Source organism: Neopsephotus bourkii, unplaced genomic scaffold (genome assembly GCF_033783945.1).
Source record: "Neopsephotus bourkii isolate Nb327-2 ecotype Australia unplaced genomic scaffold, CSIRO-AGI_Nbou_v1 NB_1493, whole genome shotgun sequence".
Taxonomy (NCBI): Eukaryota; Metazoa; Chordata; class Aves; order Psittaciformes; family Psittacidae; genus Neopsephotus; species Neopsephotus bourkii.
This window is the reverse complement of record NW_026901969.1, coordinates 4,652,293-4,669,590: the sequence shown is the minus strand read 5'-3', so window position 1 is coordinate 4,669,590 and position 17,298 is coordinate 4,652,293. Positions and strand designations below refer to the sequence as shown.

At 39.1% G+C, this 17,298-nt stretch overlaps 1 long non-coding RNA gene across 1 annotated transcript; it reads left to right on the top strand.

Annotated features, from left to right (window-relative positions):
- Positions 1-4,628: 4,628 nt before the first annotated feature.
- LOC133220899 (uncharacterized) lies at positions 4,629-11,948 on the top strand. Its single transcript, XR_009727804.1, has 3 exons — positions 4,629-4,874; positions 9,187-9,351; positions 10,734-11,948. It is a non-coding gene; the product is annotated as an uncharacterized LOC133220899 (long non-coding RNA).
- The last annotated feature ends 5,350 nt before the right edge of the window (positions 11,949-17,298 follow it).

Genomic DNA, 17,298 nt, shown 5'->3' with positions numbered 1-17,298 from the left:
TCTCCTCCCCATCCCTCCAGGAGCAGGGGGAGGAGGGGAGAGGAGTGAGCGAGCAGCTACGTGGTTCTGAGTTACTGGTTGGGCTTAAACCGCGACAATGGGATAAAACTACCTGCTCCTATGTTTTCTCCATTTTATCTCCAACTACCTCTTTTAAGACTTCATGATGCCCACAGTCATAGTTAAAGCAGTACATTTCCTAATTAGGCATCACTTTGCTCTCCCAGTTCTGGGATAATAGCTGGCAAGTGGTTAACAGGCTACACAAAAATTCAGAGTAGGGAATACATAGCAGGTTCATCAGAAGAGAAGTCCCACACTATACACTGCCTCCTAGCAACTGGCTGGGAAATCTGTTTCATAATGAGTCAGAAGGAAGGGTCTAATATACACCAACTCTGCTTTCCATAGCACTGTGTATTTTTCTTGGAGCACAGGCTCAGCTCAACCTTGCTCTGCTTGGGAACTGTGAAGGTGATGTTATGTCATTATGGTATTGATTTCAACCTGTGAAAATGCAACATCATTGTGTGTTGTTCACCCCAGTGGAACAGCAACACAACTGACAGTGTTTTAGCTCCACCGCAATTAAAACCAGCAATGGATAGCATATATTCTTACTGTTACATTAATAAGGTCAATGGATTGTAGGAGACAATTAACGATAGGTATTAAGCCAAGTGATAGTTTAGAAAGAAAAAGATTTCTAAAAGTAGTTGCTATTATATACTACTAATTAGAGGATTTCATCAGGACAGCATTGTTTTCAAAGCTTTTGATACATAAAAAAATAGAGAATGGCTATAGCTTAGGTTTTAATTAACATTTCTACATCTATTTCATGTGCTTGCATTTGGATCAGATTTTCTACACATGACTAGAATTTTAGATAACAGCAGTTAAATAGGGAGGTAATGAATCCCACTGGCAGCTCTTTTCACTGCACAAAGAATGAATACTATTACATAGAATAAATGTTATCAAATATTGAACTTTAAAATAAGATAATAAGTACTGATCTTTATTTTTAACATGTGTTTATCTTGTACCAGTGATAAAGCAAGAAATATGTACTGTATTGGAACTTCATTTACCTTTCTAGAGTGCTTGTAGACCCAAACCTAAAATTAGTAGAGCATCTGTAGTTCACAGCTTTTTTTCTAAGTGGTATTCAAGAGATCTGTGGAATATAGTCCAATCTTCAAATCCATAGTGCAGCTGGAAATTTTCATTTGGCTTTCTGTGTCTTTCTTTTCACCCACATCAAGTTCAATTATTCTCTCTTGATTACTGCCTTCTTAACAACTGAGAAGACAGTATCTGTATTCTGCAAGGGTTTCCATATTGCAAGGATGTCTGTCACTTCAATGAGACTATTTGTGGAGTAATACAGTTCATGTGGGGTATAAATAGAGCATGATCAGCCATCTATTACTTTATAAAAATGAACCAATCAAATGAATAATAGGACTTTAATAAACACCCTTTCAACATTTTTCTTTCTAGCAAGAAATTATGAAGTCTAATATGCAGTTTTCTGATCCCAGGGAAGGCACCAACTAAGCTAACTCAAAAGAAAATACACTGTTATCATACAGCTTGCTTGTTGTGGGAAGCAAGCACAGGCTAGTCAACTACCAGAATAGTAAGGCTTTGGTATGATTATCTGGTCTAGAATAGACATAAGGAATGATGTAAAAGTGGTTTACCCCAGATCCAGTCCAGCCATTCTAGAGACCCTCTCCCCAGAAAAGGCTGATTCTTACAACTAGCCAGCAGTTGTAGCCGGATCCCTAGCCTACATCTGACCAGAGAAACATGCTGTATCTGGCCTAAGGAAATCCTTACATTTTTCTAAAATAGATTGTTCCTAGGACCTTAAACCATCTGACAAGTATTAAGTCTTTTTTAGATGTAGTTTCTGATCTAGGGCAGACCAATGTCTTTTTTATCACTTTGAGTGAAATCAGCCGCTTGAATGCACTTCTAATAATTACAGCCCTTTAGGTGGATGCAAGGGAGGAGGTGGTGCTCTGCTGAGGAGATGATGTCTATTAGCTGCTCTCTGATGCTCTAGGCTGATGCTGTTAGGGGGACAAAGTAAAGCTACCCAGGTTGATGGCATGATAAACTGTGTTAAGCACTGTTGCTGAGAACTGATGACACCTGTAAAGAAAGGTCCTGCTGATAACTGCTGGGAAAAGGCAATTCTATAAGAGGTAGGCAGAGTGCAAAGGGGAATCCTTGTATTTTTGGATTCTCCTAGCTAGGTTAAAAGCATTTCTAGCCTGGAAATACCCTCTATGGTGACATCCTGAGTCAGGACCCTCCACTTAGACTGCAGGGAACCTAAAAAGACGGCTTCAGCATGGTTAAAGGGAATGCCAAAAGGTACATTTATCTACACTGTTCCTGTCATTGCACTCATGCCTGCTGGGATAGGCATTAACTTTTCAGTGTCTGCTAGGTCAAATATTGAATGAAAGGAAAGGGGACATTGTTGAAGATGTAGGTTCTTGGGCTGTGTTTGGTGACAGTACACTTAGGTCAGAGAAATGAGGTCTTGTCTTGAGGTAGGTTCTGATTCATAGTGGGAAACTTCCAGTGGGCCTAATTGACAAAATAAATTACATGAGGGCACAAGACTCCCAAAATACAAGGCAGTATCAGTACCACATTTTACACCTCAAAGTTCCTTCAGTTGCTGTGTTTGTACAGGACATTTTGAAAGCATACAGAGGTCAGAGAATATTCATGTCAAATATGATTCCCAAAGTTGCCCTTAAAGTCTCTGGGAAATTGATTGCAAGCAATGGTCTGAGGAGATACGACTTTGGCTCCATTAAGTAAGCAGGTTCATAGCTTGTAGGGGATGTTTGATCCTGACTAGCAGAAGGAAATGTAAATGAGAATTAGTCCTTGATCTGTTTGGTTCCCCAGTAGTATGGCTTTTCTTATCACATGGCTGAAAGTGAGAGAAGGATCTCACATACAACAATATGAATTAGTCTGTACATTCCTGGAGAAGATTAGCACAGAAAGAGATAGGAGCAAACTTTACCTAAAAGCTGTTTACTACTGTAAAGAAGTTCTACACCTTAAAATAGGTCCTTATCATTCTCCATTAAATTTCTCAAAGTTGAAACATTGGGTATTAAAAAATTAATCCAAATTATAAATTTAATTTTCTTCAAAGATGGTGGTGCTCTTCAAAATGAAGAAGCCCGACACCAGTATTCACAGATGAAAAACATATCTCTTTTGGAGTATATGTTCTTAGGGTCCTTATAGGTCCTGTCAAGGTATCAAATATTCACGCAACTCTTTGGGTTCGTTTGTTTATGTATTTGGGTAGTTTGTCTTATGGCAATGAATCAAAAGCACTAAATAAAGAGCAACTTATGTAGTCAATTATATACAACATTAAGATCAAACAGATGTGTACAAAATAGAAAACTTATTTAAACATATGTAATCATCTTTACCAAACACAACAAATAAGAGGAGATACAACCCAGGGTACAATTAGCTGGTTCAGTTTAATTACATATTATAGTAGCTTCAGATTTTTTTAATTACAAAGGTGCTGGTATGTCTGTAATGCTGCTGCCACTGAAGAGTGCCCCTGCAAGAATACAATTGTTACTTTTTCCTCTCATTTTATAAATGTGAAGTAGGCAAGAGTAAATAATATTGCTAAATAAAAGAGTCTGTGGAAAAAATGGGTCTGATGTCATCATAACAACAAGGAAATCTTATGCAAAGGATGTTGCTTAATGCCTACATGCTTCTGTCATGTGAACCATATTGTGCTTAAATGAGAGAAATATTACCCATTCTATTTCTTCTATAACATATGCAATAATATAGACGGTTTTGGTTTGACAATGTGATTACAAGATAAAAATATTTGAAGTAAAAAGCATACCTGCAAATACTGGTAAATGTCTAAACGGGAAAGCATTTTAGAGCTCCAGTTGCTTTAGACTATGGACACTTAAGTTTTGTGCTGGTGACTCTTTTGTGACTACACAACAATTGCATTTAATGCCTATGAAGGTAAACAGAATTGGTTTGATTTCTATGGCATCAGGATAGTTTGTCTAGACTGTAAAAACTACACGAATTTGACTATATTTAAGATGTTTGTGTAGTTACACACGTAAACCCCTTAGGAACATGTGTTTGGAAGGCATAAGCCATGCAAAAGCTGGTTATGCTTGTACCGATACATTACCATATTAAACAAACTAAATTTTGGGTTGGTGTTACCATTATATCCACTCCAGTTAATGAGAAAATGGGAAAAATTACCCTCACTTACCAAAGAGGTGATTCCTAACTGCATGTGTATTCCTTATACAGAACAAATCACTAATGATTTATTTAAACAAATGCATTTTGCTTTACATTGAAACAGATCAGGAATACATGGTTTCAGCTCCTCGTGCAGACATAAATGCCTAAATACTAAAAGCCCTATAAACCTTGGTAACAGTCACAATGTTCACAGGAATTGCAGTGTTTGTCATTTGAAGACATGGACTAAGATGAAAAGTTGCTACCCAGATAGGTCTGATCCAGCTTACATCTAAGTTTTCTTTTCATCCTTTACAGACAGGAGGAAGTTACAGAGTTCTCACTGGGATATGAAGTTTCCAAAATACAAGTCTGCCCATGTATGCCATCATCATTCAGACCCACAGTACCGTCTAATTTACCGTCATGAACAAAGAATATTTCATGAGGAGGTAAACTGAATCTCGCTTCTCGCTGTGCAAGCTGCTGACAGTTCAGAGGAAATCCAGATGCATTTGCATGGAGTAAACTTCTGTAAACATGTTCTGCACTCCAGCGAAGAAATAAATGTCAAGGTAAGCTTGGCAAGTGACAAAAAAGGGATGAGTCATACTTCTCCAGTCTCATTCCAGAGATGCTATCTTTCACCTCCCTCAGTACTGTAGTCACAAGGCTGACAATGTTTCTGCTCCTTTATGGGAAACAGTATTCAAACACTGGGTAAATGATTTAGTGGAGCCCCAGAGTCATTTTTCACACATACTTTGTTTTCATTACCAAAATCTGGAAGAAATAAGTTTCCATATGAAGCAATCAATGTGCAATTGCTTATCTCAAATGTTTATAAGCCACTCCTTATCCATACTTTTAGCTGATAGATTTACATTAACATATATAGGGTGAAGTCATTTTATGGAAGACTTCTTGTTAGGTAATTAATGGAAAATGTTATCTCCATTTTGCAAAAGAAGAAACTGAGGCAGTGTCACTAAGACTCCATTTACAAGCAATTGTTAGCTTTGAGTCATTTAACTTCTGATTAACCAAACTGACACATCTTGGAAGCTCATTTTCAAGACTGTTATACACTTGCTGTTTCAATTAAAGTCAACAGGACCTGTATGCACCTAGCACATCTGAAATTCAGGCAAATGACTCAGGAATCAAGGAATTAGGAATAAAAGGACACTTTTAAAAAGATCCACACAAGATTACATGTGATATCTGGGCCACAACCCAGAACTAAATTTAGACCCCCTAGCTCTCAGTCCAAAGAGTTAACAGGGTAGTTATCATTCCTGCCAACAGTACTGATTAGTATTAGTATTTTCCTAAAAGAAGCATAGAAAATACTTGGGGATGTCTAGCTCATCCCTATTCCCTACTGGATTGTTAATCTGACTGCACCTAATTAATATTTTTTTCTCTGAAATGATTAATTATTCCCACTTTAATGAACAAAAGTGAGTACATCATACAAATATTATCATATTAAATGGAGAATCCAGCATTTTATAAAGGTTTTCAGCTGAGTTCAGCAGTGGTTTATTCTAATCTCCAGTGAAACCTGAGGCATGCTGGATTAATATCTTCTTGTGATTTAAGGTGTTGCCATTTCTGTTTTCAATTATTTTTTTTAAATGAAATACATAGGAAAGTTTAATTTTTACAAAAGCCATTCAATTTGAATATTTACATGCCTAGTATCACAGGAGTGTGACTTTTGTCATACTATCCAGGTATAGTTTTCAGATAAAGAGATCCCAGACCACTGTTTCTTAAAAATTACATTTATTCTTGGCCCTCCATATCATACAATTATTCATGAAAATACTAATCCTCGAAATAGAAATGGACATATTTTAATGGCATGGTGTTATTCTGCATTACAGAATACAGGAATTAGCCCCTGTATGATAACAGCCAAATAAGATCTTCCCTTACATCTTCTGCCCCTCATCACCTTCTCTCTCAGCATCTCTTAGAATCATAGAATAGTTAGGGTTGGAAAGGACCTTAAGATCATCAAGTTTCAACCCCCCTGCCATGGGCAGGGACACCTCGCTCAAACCATATCACCCAAGGCCTCGTCCAACCTGGCCTTGAACACTGCCAGGGATGGCGCATTCACAACCTCCCTGGGCAACCTATTCCAGTGCCTCACCACCCTAACAGGTAAAGAACTTCCTCCTTATATACAATCTAAACTTCCCCTGTTTAAGTTTTAACCCATTACCTCTTGTCCTATCACTACAGTCCCTAATGAAGAGTCCCTCCCCAGCATCCCTATAGGCCCCCTTCAGATACTGGAAGGCTGCTATGAGGTCTCCATGCAGCCTTCTCTTCTCCAGGCTGAACAGCCCCAACTTTCTCAGCCTATCTTCATATGGGAGGTGCTCCAGTCCCCTGATCATCCTCGTGGCCCTCCTCTGGACTTGTTCCAACAGATCCATGTCCTTTTTATGTTGAGGACACCAGAACTGTATGCAATACTCCAAGTGAGGTCTCACGAGAGCAGAATAAAGGGGCAGGATCACCTCCTTTGACCTGCTGGTCCCGCTCCTTTTGATGCAGCCCAGGATACAGTTGGCTTTCTGGGCTGCAAGCACACACTGCTGGCTCATGTTCATTTTCTCATCGACCAGCACCCCAAGTCCTTCTCTGCAGGGCTGCTCTGAATCTCTTCTCTGCCCAGCCTGTAGCTCTGTCTGGGATTGCTCCGACCCAGGTGTAGGACCTTGCACTTGGCATGGTTAAACTTCATGAGGTTGGCATCAGCCCACCTCACAAGCGTGTCAAGGTCCCTCTGGATGGCATTCCTTCCCTCCAGCGTATCAACCGAACCACACAGCTCGGTGTCATCGGCAAACTTGCTGAGGGCGCACTCAATCCCACTGTCCATGTCAGCGATGAAGATGTTAAACAAGACCGGTCTCAACACTGATCCCTGAGGGACACCACTTGTTACTGGTATCCAGATGAACATTGAGCCATTGACCACAACTCTTTGTGTGCGGCCATCCAGCCAGTTCTTTATCCACCGAGTGGTCCATTCATCAAATTGATGTCTCTCCAATTTAGAGACAAGAATGTCGTGTGGGACAGTGTCGAACGCTTTACACAAGTCCAGGTAGATGACATCAACTGCTTTACCGTTGTCCATCAGTTCTGTAGCCCCATCATAGAAGGCCACCAAATTGTTCAGGCAGGATTTCCCCTTAGTGAAGCCATGCTGGCTGTCACCAAGCACCTTGTTGTTTTCATGTGCCTTAGCATGCCTTCCAGGAGAATCTGCTCCCAGATTTTGGCAGGCACAGAGGTGAGACTGACTGGTCTATAATTCACCAGGTCATTCATCTTGCTTTGCATTTCCACACGTCAGTTGCTATCAGCTCCCTGCTTCCTGCCACTGTCTGTCAGTATCTTTAGCTTTGTTTTTTAAACATCTGAGGAGACAGGCAGGTGAATAAGACCTATCAAATCCACGTCATGCCCTGTAACCATGAGATGTGCTTGCTGTGTCCTTCCTCTGTACTTTTTTCTGAGTTACTCAGTCTCAGATCAGACTTTCAGGGTGGAACTTGTCTCTCATGACTTCAGAAATGAACCCCTGAGCCAGCCTCTGCTTCTGCCTTACAGTAGAAAACAAACAGGTGCTTGGAGACATGATTCATCCCATACATTTTAGATTCTTACCTTTGAATGAAAATACTTAAATCTTGGAGCACCCTCTTTCTTCCACTGACTAGTAGCCCAGATAACTGGCTCAACAGCTGATAGCCCCAATCGAGATACATTTGGTCAGATGGATCTTTGATTGTCCTGCTCTGCTGGACTGGAGGAAGCCAAAGGAAGATTGAAAAAGGGAGATGGTGAAAACCGCAATGCCAGCAGTAAACATGAAACCAAAAAAAAATCAGACTTGGCAGTACCAAACAACTATCCATCGTTGTATGTTATCCATGCAATTGACCTTTTAACTTGGCAATTTGTATCTTATGCATAAACCAAAGTTACAACAAAATCCAAATCAACAGAGACTGCAATCTCCAAAATGATCTCATAGAGAAAATGTTTACATGTTTGGCTTGAGGCTTTAGATGTTACAGCTGTCACTCTTCCTCTAATTTTTGAACCCTAAAGATTGGATTTAAGGCCCCTACAAGCATGGAAGTGAAGAATCATAAAAAGTACCAGCTGGCTGATTCACATGAAAAGTATGTGCCAAATAAAGCCTTAAATCATTTTATGCAGACTGTCATTCAAGCATATTTGACTATCATCCAAATCGTTGGAATTGTCTTTCATAAAAAAAAAAAAACTGGTTATTTTTAGGATAATTGGAAAAACGACAGATTATCTTCAAAATAATGAATAGGTCAAGTCGTTTTTATAAGCTTAATAACATTTTCCATTGTCCCTCCCTCAACACCTATCTTCATTGCCTGATCATTCACATACTTCATATTTTTGCATTTGGGTGAGTCATGAATTGCACATTATGATGATAAATGTATCATCTTTGCTTCCTCTTAGTGTTACCTCAGTGGTGTGATTCACACCACAAACCTATTTTACTCATTCTGTCCTTTGTTGTTCATAACCTTGATTCTTAACATCAACAGGACTGCCGAAATCACTTTTTTTTACTTAAAAGCTAACATAAAGGTTTTATCTGCTTTATATTCTATAAATTCAGTCTGGCACATTTTTTTCTATTGCACCAGTTATTCATATGGACTCACAAATGCTATTGTAATGCAAGCTGAGGAAACTCACCTTATATATAAGGGTGATATTTCCTCTATATGATGCTATTTAAGTGATTTATTTGAGTTAATTAAAAATTATAAAGGATATTTGAGAAGCTTGCTCTTTCCTTTACAGCTTAGGCCACAGTTTCAAGTCTGTTGGAACGGCTTTCCAGTGCCATGTTAGAAAATCAATGCACCCTGTGTGTGTGTCCCAAATAGAATCGCTCTTGGGCCTTTCCTGCCTGGCCACAAAGATTATGCCTATATTCACACCATCCCTTTACTTCTCCTATTTCATGTGAGTAACAAATGAATTTGCAATAGTTCTGAGAATGTAGTGGTCAATGATCCTGACTGAGAGCAATTACATATGTGTCATTAAAGCAACATGTAGCTGTCATCTTCTAAAGATAGCAATACACCATTATGTGTGCTTGTGACTGTATACTAATAGTAAGGAAACATAAGATCTTCCTTAAGAGGAAGTTATTGGAAAGTTAAACAGAAAAACAACACAATACGAGTTGTTCTCTGTGCAGTCCTTTCAGAAAAAGGAGGCTCCATCTTGAAATTATGTCACTGATTCACCATGTTTGTGAGCTCAGAGGAAGACAAAATGAGTAGAAGTCACTGGTTAATCATGATGTGGAGAGAAAACAGTGAGCTCTTTTGAAAGTGAACACAAATGCGCACACACACATAGAATTGTAGAATCATAGAATAGTTAGGTTTGGAAAGGACCTTAAGATCATCTAGTTGCTATGGGAGTCTCCAAAATGGGAAGGATTTTCCAGCTTTCAGGCTTAGAAAAGACAAGCAAGTGCAGAGACTGTTTGTTATAACTACAGGGAGTGCTTTTTTTGTTGTTGTTATTTAAAAAAAAATAATATTTTGTCCAGTGTTAACTACTATCCAGTGCCCTGCCTTTCCCTTCAGGGCTGAATACATGCCAGATTTACTTGGAAGAGGCTTTACAGGGAAGTGATTTGGCAGTATGAGCCATGAAGTTGCTAAGAGATGGGGCAGCAAAGAGGAGCAGGTGGGGGTTGGTGGTGTAGGAGACTGGAAAGCTTCCTGGCTTCTCCCTGGTAAACCTTTACCTGTTGCTCCAATGAGAAAGGACCTTCTGAATGCAAATCTAAGGTAACCAGATTGAATAGCCCTGGACCAATTCTTGGTCCAGCCCTACCTAGAACGGGAAATTGTATGGCAAATGGAGTGATATCTTTTTCACTCATGTAAATAGCAATCTTACCGTTAACATCAGTGCATCAGGACATACCTTAATTCAAGGCACTTGCTCTTTACATGCCTTATTTGACCACGGATCTTTGAAAAATTTTGGTAGCCATGTCATTCATTATGTATAAACAGCAATAAAACTTAATTTTCCATTTTCATTCAGGGATGGAAGTTGGAGTAAGCTTTGACATAACTCAAATTTCTATGGCTAAGCTTTAATATTAAGATTAAACAAGGAAGCAGTGTACTCCTGAAAAGCTCCTTTCCGTGGAAATCTGATTTATAGCATAACGTTGAAGAATGAGACCAGGACTATTTAAACACTCCCTGTCCTGTTTCCTGTGGTTATCAGCTGAGGGTATGCTCATTACAGAAGGGTTAGTTGTTCTGGTACAGCTCACCTATCTGGAGCTCTTTTTAATTCCTTTTTTCTTTAAGGATCACCACTGCCACCTTAGCCTGGCTTCAGAAGAAGACAGCTCTGTGTGAAAGGTGCTGTGAATAGCAGCTGTGTAAAAGCAGCTATTTGCATACCTAGGAGCGGAGCCACCCTGGGTTGCCTTGCTGGCCTGTCCCACACACCCTCTCTGCCGTGGCGGTGCCTTCTGTCCCTCCCTTGGTCCCCACGTGGAGATGCTATCTTCTCCCACCTGCAGCCCTGGATCCTCCAGCACTCAGCCACTGCTCCGCAGCAGGTCCAACTGGATCTGACATTTGCCAGAGACTGCCCTTCAGCAGCTGGGCCCTAGAAGGTAAGCACAGTGACTGAGGAAGGCTTCTCCCAAGCGAAATATGACTTACTGGTAGGAACAGAGCACTTGAGGAGGAAAATGTTGAGGTGAGATGAGACAATGTCTCACTTGAAAGGTAGGCAGGCCTAACGCTTACTTGGACCCTATCCTTCTGGATGGAAAAGCTTCTGAGGAACTTAACTTTTTTTAGCTTCAAAGCACATATCTTTTTTATAACTAGGCAGCCCCTTCTGTGTCCATGAGCTCCTCTTGCCAGCTCACCTGGTGAAGAAACTAATGGACACTTGAAACAATTCTCTGACTGCCCTGGTTCATGTACTGCCTGGTACACATCAGCACAAGAGGATTCCCTGTTCCTAAAATTGAACTGTCTCTTTATTAACAGCCAGCCTCATGTACCGGGACACTGAGCTAGCAAATCAGATGCACACAACTTGCCTGTCTCTGCTGCCTCCAAGCTCTGCTTCCCTGCAGCATGTGCTCTCCCCTCTGAGTTCACCACAGGTAATTCTGTCTATATGTACTTGTAGGTGGCTGGCTAACTGCTTTTATGCTGCTTATTGCACTGTGAATCTGGGGAAAAAACTCTTGTCTCCTTGATGCTTTGACAGACCATGCCATGAGAAAAGCACATGTAATATTCAAAAGATAATGAAGTGTCTCCCGAGATCTCTATAGTCGATTTTAAAACTGTTTACAAATCTTGTTTTGTGTTTTATTTAATTATTAGTTGGCAACAGATCAATTGTTCTATAATTTGAACTCTAAAAGTAATCTGTAAAGTATTCATAAATGCAGATAAATCTTTTTAAGTAGTGTGTATATGTACATAATAAAATCAAACATCCTACTTAATTTTGTGTTTAGGATTCTGCACGTTATATATGAATGCCATTATCTAAACGTATAATACATGGATTTCTTTTTCTAAGAAGCAGCGACTGTTATCTTAGTTCAAGAAGTAAATTAAATACTTCAGAATATAGACTATCATTCTGAATATAGAAAAAAATGGGTGGGACAAATACTGGCTTGTATTACTTACAGGGAGTAATTGCTTTCCTTGTGTCATTGCAAAAGATATTAACATGTTATTACTCGTTTGTTGGCATAAAGGCTAGAAATAAACTGATTATCTATTTAATATATGCTCTTCCTGTTGGATATCAGGTTTCTGTCCAATGAATTCAAGAGCTACTCTCACCTTTCAGACTATGAGTTAAATCTCAGTGCCACAAATGTCAGTGGGAGGTTTGCCATTACATTAATTGGGACCAGGATTTCACTCAAGGAGTATTTCTTGGAGAAAATCTTAAATACTGTGTTAACAATCAAATGAGAGAAATCTCAACATACAAGTATATAAGGCATTCATTTCTATTCTAGTGTAAGATGACTTGGTCAATACCCAGAGGCAGTTAAATTAAGCCTGGTTAAAGCTTTTATTTGTTGCTAAAAATTCAGCAACTTGCATCTAGAATAGATTTTGGTTTACTAAGAGAGAAACAGACTCCAGATATTTAGTGTGTGACATAGCTATGATTTATTTAAACCATGCATCAGTCGAGAGTAGGTAGTTTAAGCTGTTAATGTCAAAGGCTGGTTGTCTTAGAAGCCCTTCTAATTGTGCTAGAAGGTTATGCATCAAGTTATGCATAATTGTGCATTAGGTTCTGTGGATGGCACAATATGCAGGCATTTTTCTTGACAAAGAAGATGAATATGTTAGCCAAGGATTTCTGTCTTAAAAAGCAATGTGTTGCTTCAGTGACAGCTGATCAGTAGTGCTCTTTAGCTAAGCAAATTCAATTGTCACTTGACACCATGAAGATTAGTAACTTCTTAATACACCAAACAACAGCATCTTGAATTTGGAGCTTACATCGGTAATACTTTGGCCTATGTGTACTACACAATAATACACATTTCACAGATGCTATCTTCCTTACCATTAGGCTTTCAACCGGAGCAGGAACAAAATAATAAAAGCTCACTATGTAAAAACACAATCCTGATATTTCTGCATAAACTTTTCAACACAAAAGCAAGCTTGAATCATCAGCGTGGTGGAGAGGGTTCAGTGCAGCACCCAGGCTATGCAAAACCAGCTTTAAGCCAACTTTATTTTCTCCCAGTAGTGGAACCCTATTGGGGCCGCTGTATAGCAGAAAGCTTGCAGGCTAGCATAGATGCCAGCAGTCTCAAAAGGGCTATTTTGGTAGCCAAGATTATTGGGGCATAAAAGAACCACAAAGCCCTTGCTCTCTGACTGCCTTGTGCCAATAACAGGCAGTGAGGGAGCAATAGAAGATGATTATGGCATATGAGGTTTTCACTTTATAATAGACTCCTAGGATCCTGTACTCACACAGATCTGTCCTGGTTTACCAGTGCATTGGTGTTACAGTTTTGGGGAGACAGCTGAAGTGCTGCAGATTACATTTTAAAGAGATGATGCTGACAAATTAAGTTCAAAGTCTTAGGAGGGCCCTTCCAAGTGGCAGCTCTCCAGGGCTGGACAGTTATAGCAGTAAGTTCTATAAATCTTTTCAGAAGCTCCTTGAGCTTCAAATACTTACAACATTTCGTCATTCCCTTTAAACAGGGAAAATTGCCTAATCCCTTTTTGGAGGCCAGCATAATTATATTCAGAAAATAATAATTATAATAACAAAAATATTAAAACACAGAACACTGTAGTTCAGGCTGCATGATGGAATTAGTTAATTCTCACAGTAAACACTGGCAAAAATGTTAATACAATGGGTTTCTTAGATGCACTCCTAGAAATTTATTTTGGTGCAAAGAAGTGCAAAAGGAGCTTTTAACAGATTTGTTTGGGACTCTTCTTTGTAGCTGGGGAGTAGTTCAAGTTCAGCTATAAAACCTCTGCCAAGCTGTGTACATGTCTTTCTGTACAGAATGCATTTCTTTATTTAAACACATCCTAGACAAAAGCAACTGGACAAAGCGCTTGTGTTGCTTTACATCTGTGGCTTTTTCCTCCATGCTCACTACTGCTATCCCTGTTAATCAGCATTCTGGAATATTTTAGATGAAAGAAATGTGAATACAAGGGTCAAATAAGTCTCTTCTATCTGCAGCAATAAAACTAATCACATTATTGCAGCTAGAAGCCCATAAGACAGCTCAGCAGGCTATATGCTCATTTATCTGGATACCTCAATAAATGATTCAAATGAAGTATCACTCATTTGAAAATGAAAACTCTCTGGTGCACTCACACTTTACAGCAAAGCCTCCAATGAAGGCCTTCTTTTTTTCTGTCCTGACTAAAGTTGTTGAGAGAACATTTAGCATCCATCCTCACATACTGTTTGTGTAACGAAAGAAAAGAAATCAGATAAAACCTGGGACAACTTTACATGGCATCAGAGGGAGAAGAGAATCAAACTGCTGAAGACTCAAAACCAAAATGAAAGGAAGTAACAGCCTGGCAAATTGAAGGAACGCAATGCACTACCTTTGGACCCTGTTACATTTCAAGACTCTCGGAGTACCTTCACTTGGCAAGGCACTACACTGCCTATCACTCTTAATTTGTTTTTGACACTGATGCATGATAAAGGTGATTTTGGTGTTCACACAGTGTCTTAATTGAATTAAATCATCTGACATAAAGTCATTCCTGTCTCCTACATAGATAAAAGGAAACAGATTTAGCGACATTTATACCAACTTAATTGGATACTTATATAAATGTGCTGCTGGATTTATGCCAAGTTTTCAGTAAGGTGAAAATCATAAAAAGCGGAGATGCACTAGATGTGAGAGACTTTTCTTAAAGCATAATTGTTGCAAGTTCATATTTACAGTTGAAGGAACAGCTTTTGGTTTCTGCTTGTAGGTGTGATCTAAAGAAGCTTCAGAGAAGCATGCTATCTGCCTGGAATTAAACACAATATAACTGGCAGAACCCACCAGGTGTGGCTGTGACGCCGGCGTGGTTGCCATTTCAGGGATGACAAAGGCACAAATAAGGCCAGTGGAGGTGAAGCCTTTCCAGGCATAGAGGATGGAGCTGAGCCTCTGTGAGGGAAACAGTGGACGCTGGCCTTGCAGGAAGAAGAGCAGATGTAGCAAACAGCAGAGCCAAACCAGAAAAGATCAAATTGACTTAATTTAAGCAAGCAATTAATTACATATTATGGCTTTTCTTGCTGTAGGAAACACTGTATGTGCTCCTATAAAGTGAAAAATGCACATGTTCAACAAAGTCTGAGTGTGGCTTGAATAGCACCTTATGAAACAAAGCCTGTGTTTAGAAGAGGAATACACAGAAAGCCAAGGTATAAGGCCTGTTAGGAGGAAAGAGCTTTGCCTGCAGAAGTACTTAGATATTGAATACTTTCCAGTATCCTGTGCCAGATAATGATTCCAGTGCATGTAAGTTGTACCAGTATGATCTGATATGTCAAGAGGCAAGCAGGTTACATCAGTCATCTTGATCTTATCAGAACATAAAACCTGTGCCCCCCCCCTTTTTTTTGTTTGTTTAATGCATCATTTCCCAAACTGTTTTTCTCGTGTTCCCTTCCCAGATGAACTTTTCCATTCATTTCCTGCTAATTTCTCAAAGAAATCTGCATGTCCCAGCATAATGCCTTTAGTTCATTATCTGCCACCTGAGCATAGCCGTGGAACTTCTTTAGCTGTCGTTCTAGTAGCCTGAAGGCTATTTCAGTCACAAAGAGAGCAACTAAGTTGCCTAACTTGGGTGCCTGATGCTATTTGAGAAGATCTGGGGTATCAGCTACCCATCAGAACTGATAACAAAATCCGCGGGAGACCTACATCCTTGCGATTGGAATAGGTAGAGACAAGGGCGGATAGCCTTTGGTTCATGTGGAGTTACACAAGATGCCTATATTCGGGTAACTGTATTGAATCTTAACAGCTGATCATAAACCTATCAAGGTTGAGCTTAAATATAAACCAGTATTTTCATGCCTGTTAACTTTTCCTGGTGCTGCACATCTTTCAGTCTGTCTTCTTAACAATTAATCTTCTTAAGTAACAGGTAATTATGTTCTACTTCATCTTGAGCTCATGTAAAGGAAACTCAAGTACAAGAACCTAGAATAATGTTCAGAAGTAAACTGGTATTTATGCTTTCACTCATTTGGCATGTTAAACGTGCATCATTCAATTTCTAATTCTCATCTAATGCATTATTCAATTTCTAATGGTTTTCAGTAGCCATAGAAACTGAAGAAGACTAAAAATGGCATCACTTATGGCCTTTTTTGTTTACTGATCTTGAAAAGAATCCCTGAATCTGTGGTGTTGTATTATCTTTCATGCACAATTGCTTCCAATCTAGTTTTATGTCAAGTACTGTGTGTAACTTAAAAACATTAGCAAGTACTTTGTATTTTACCATATGGCATTAAAACTGCAGCAGTGGTTCAGTGTGGTACTATTATTTTGTTTCACTGCACTAAACCCCAAAATTGCTTTCCTTGGTGATTCTGTCCACCCTGCGAGTAGATGTTTTCATATACTGTGTTCCTACTTTATAGTTCTACCATTTTTCATTGCTGCTACTTACCCTTTTTGTCTGCTGCTGAGAATGATGTTTGCAGGAGGAAATAGATGGTAAAGTACTGATGCTAGGAAAATACTTAGCACCTCAAAGCTGTTCCTATGGCAACTGAGGCCTACAGAAGTATTACGACATATATGAAACCTTATGCAGGTTTCAAGCGTGGCATTTTTGCAAATGCCAATCATTATAAAAATACTTTATTATACCATATTTTTCTGTTAAACTTCCTAGACATCCACGGGAAATGTCAGTATTTTTAGGAACAGCTTTCTTTTGATATCACGACTAAGTCATTACTTAATTATGCCAATTTCCATGTCCCATTACCACTGGATTTACAAAATCAAATCATGTTAACATTAAAAAAGGGAGATATTAGTCATACATATTCAAGTATGTTATCTTGAATAACTTAAATTTTTAATGAAATGTGGATGTAAGCACTTAGGATTAAAAATATCCTTTATTGTCTGTAACTAGATTTATAAACATATATACTTACTAAAAAAAACCCCTTGCATGTATTTTCCTGTGAGTTGTATGTATGTTCCTTGTATGTATTTTCAGAAAGTGAGCTGCCTCCACTTTCTTAAACAGTCATTGGAATACATCAGAAAATCCTGGTCTGGTTCAGCAGCCTGACATGAAGCTTGAGGTTTGCCACTTACTTATGCTTGGCTTC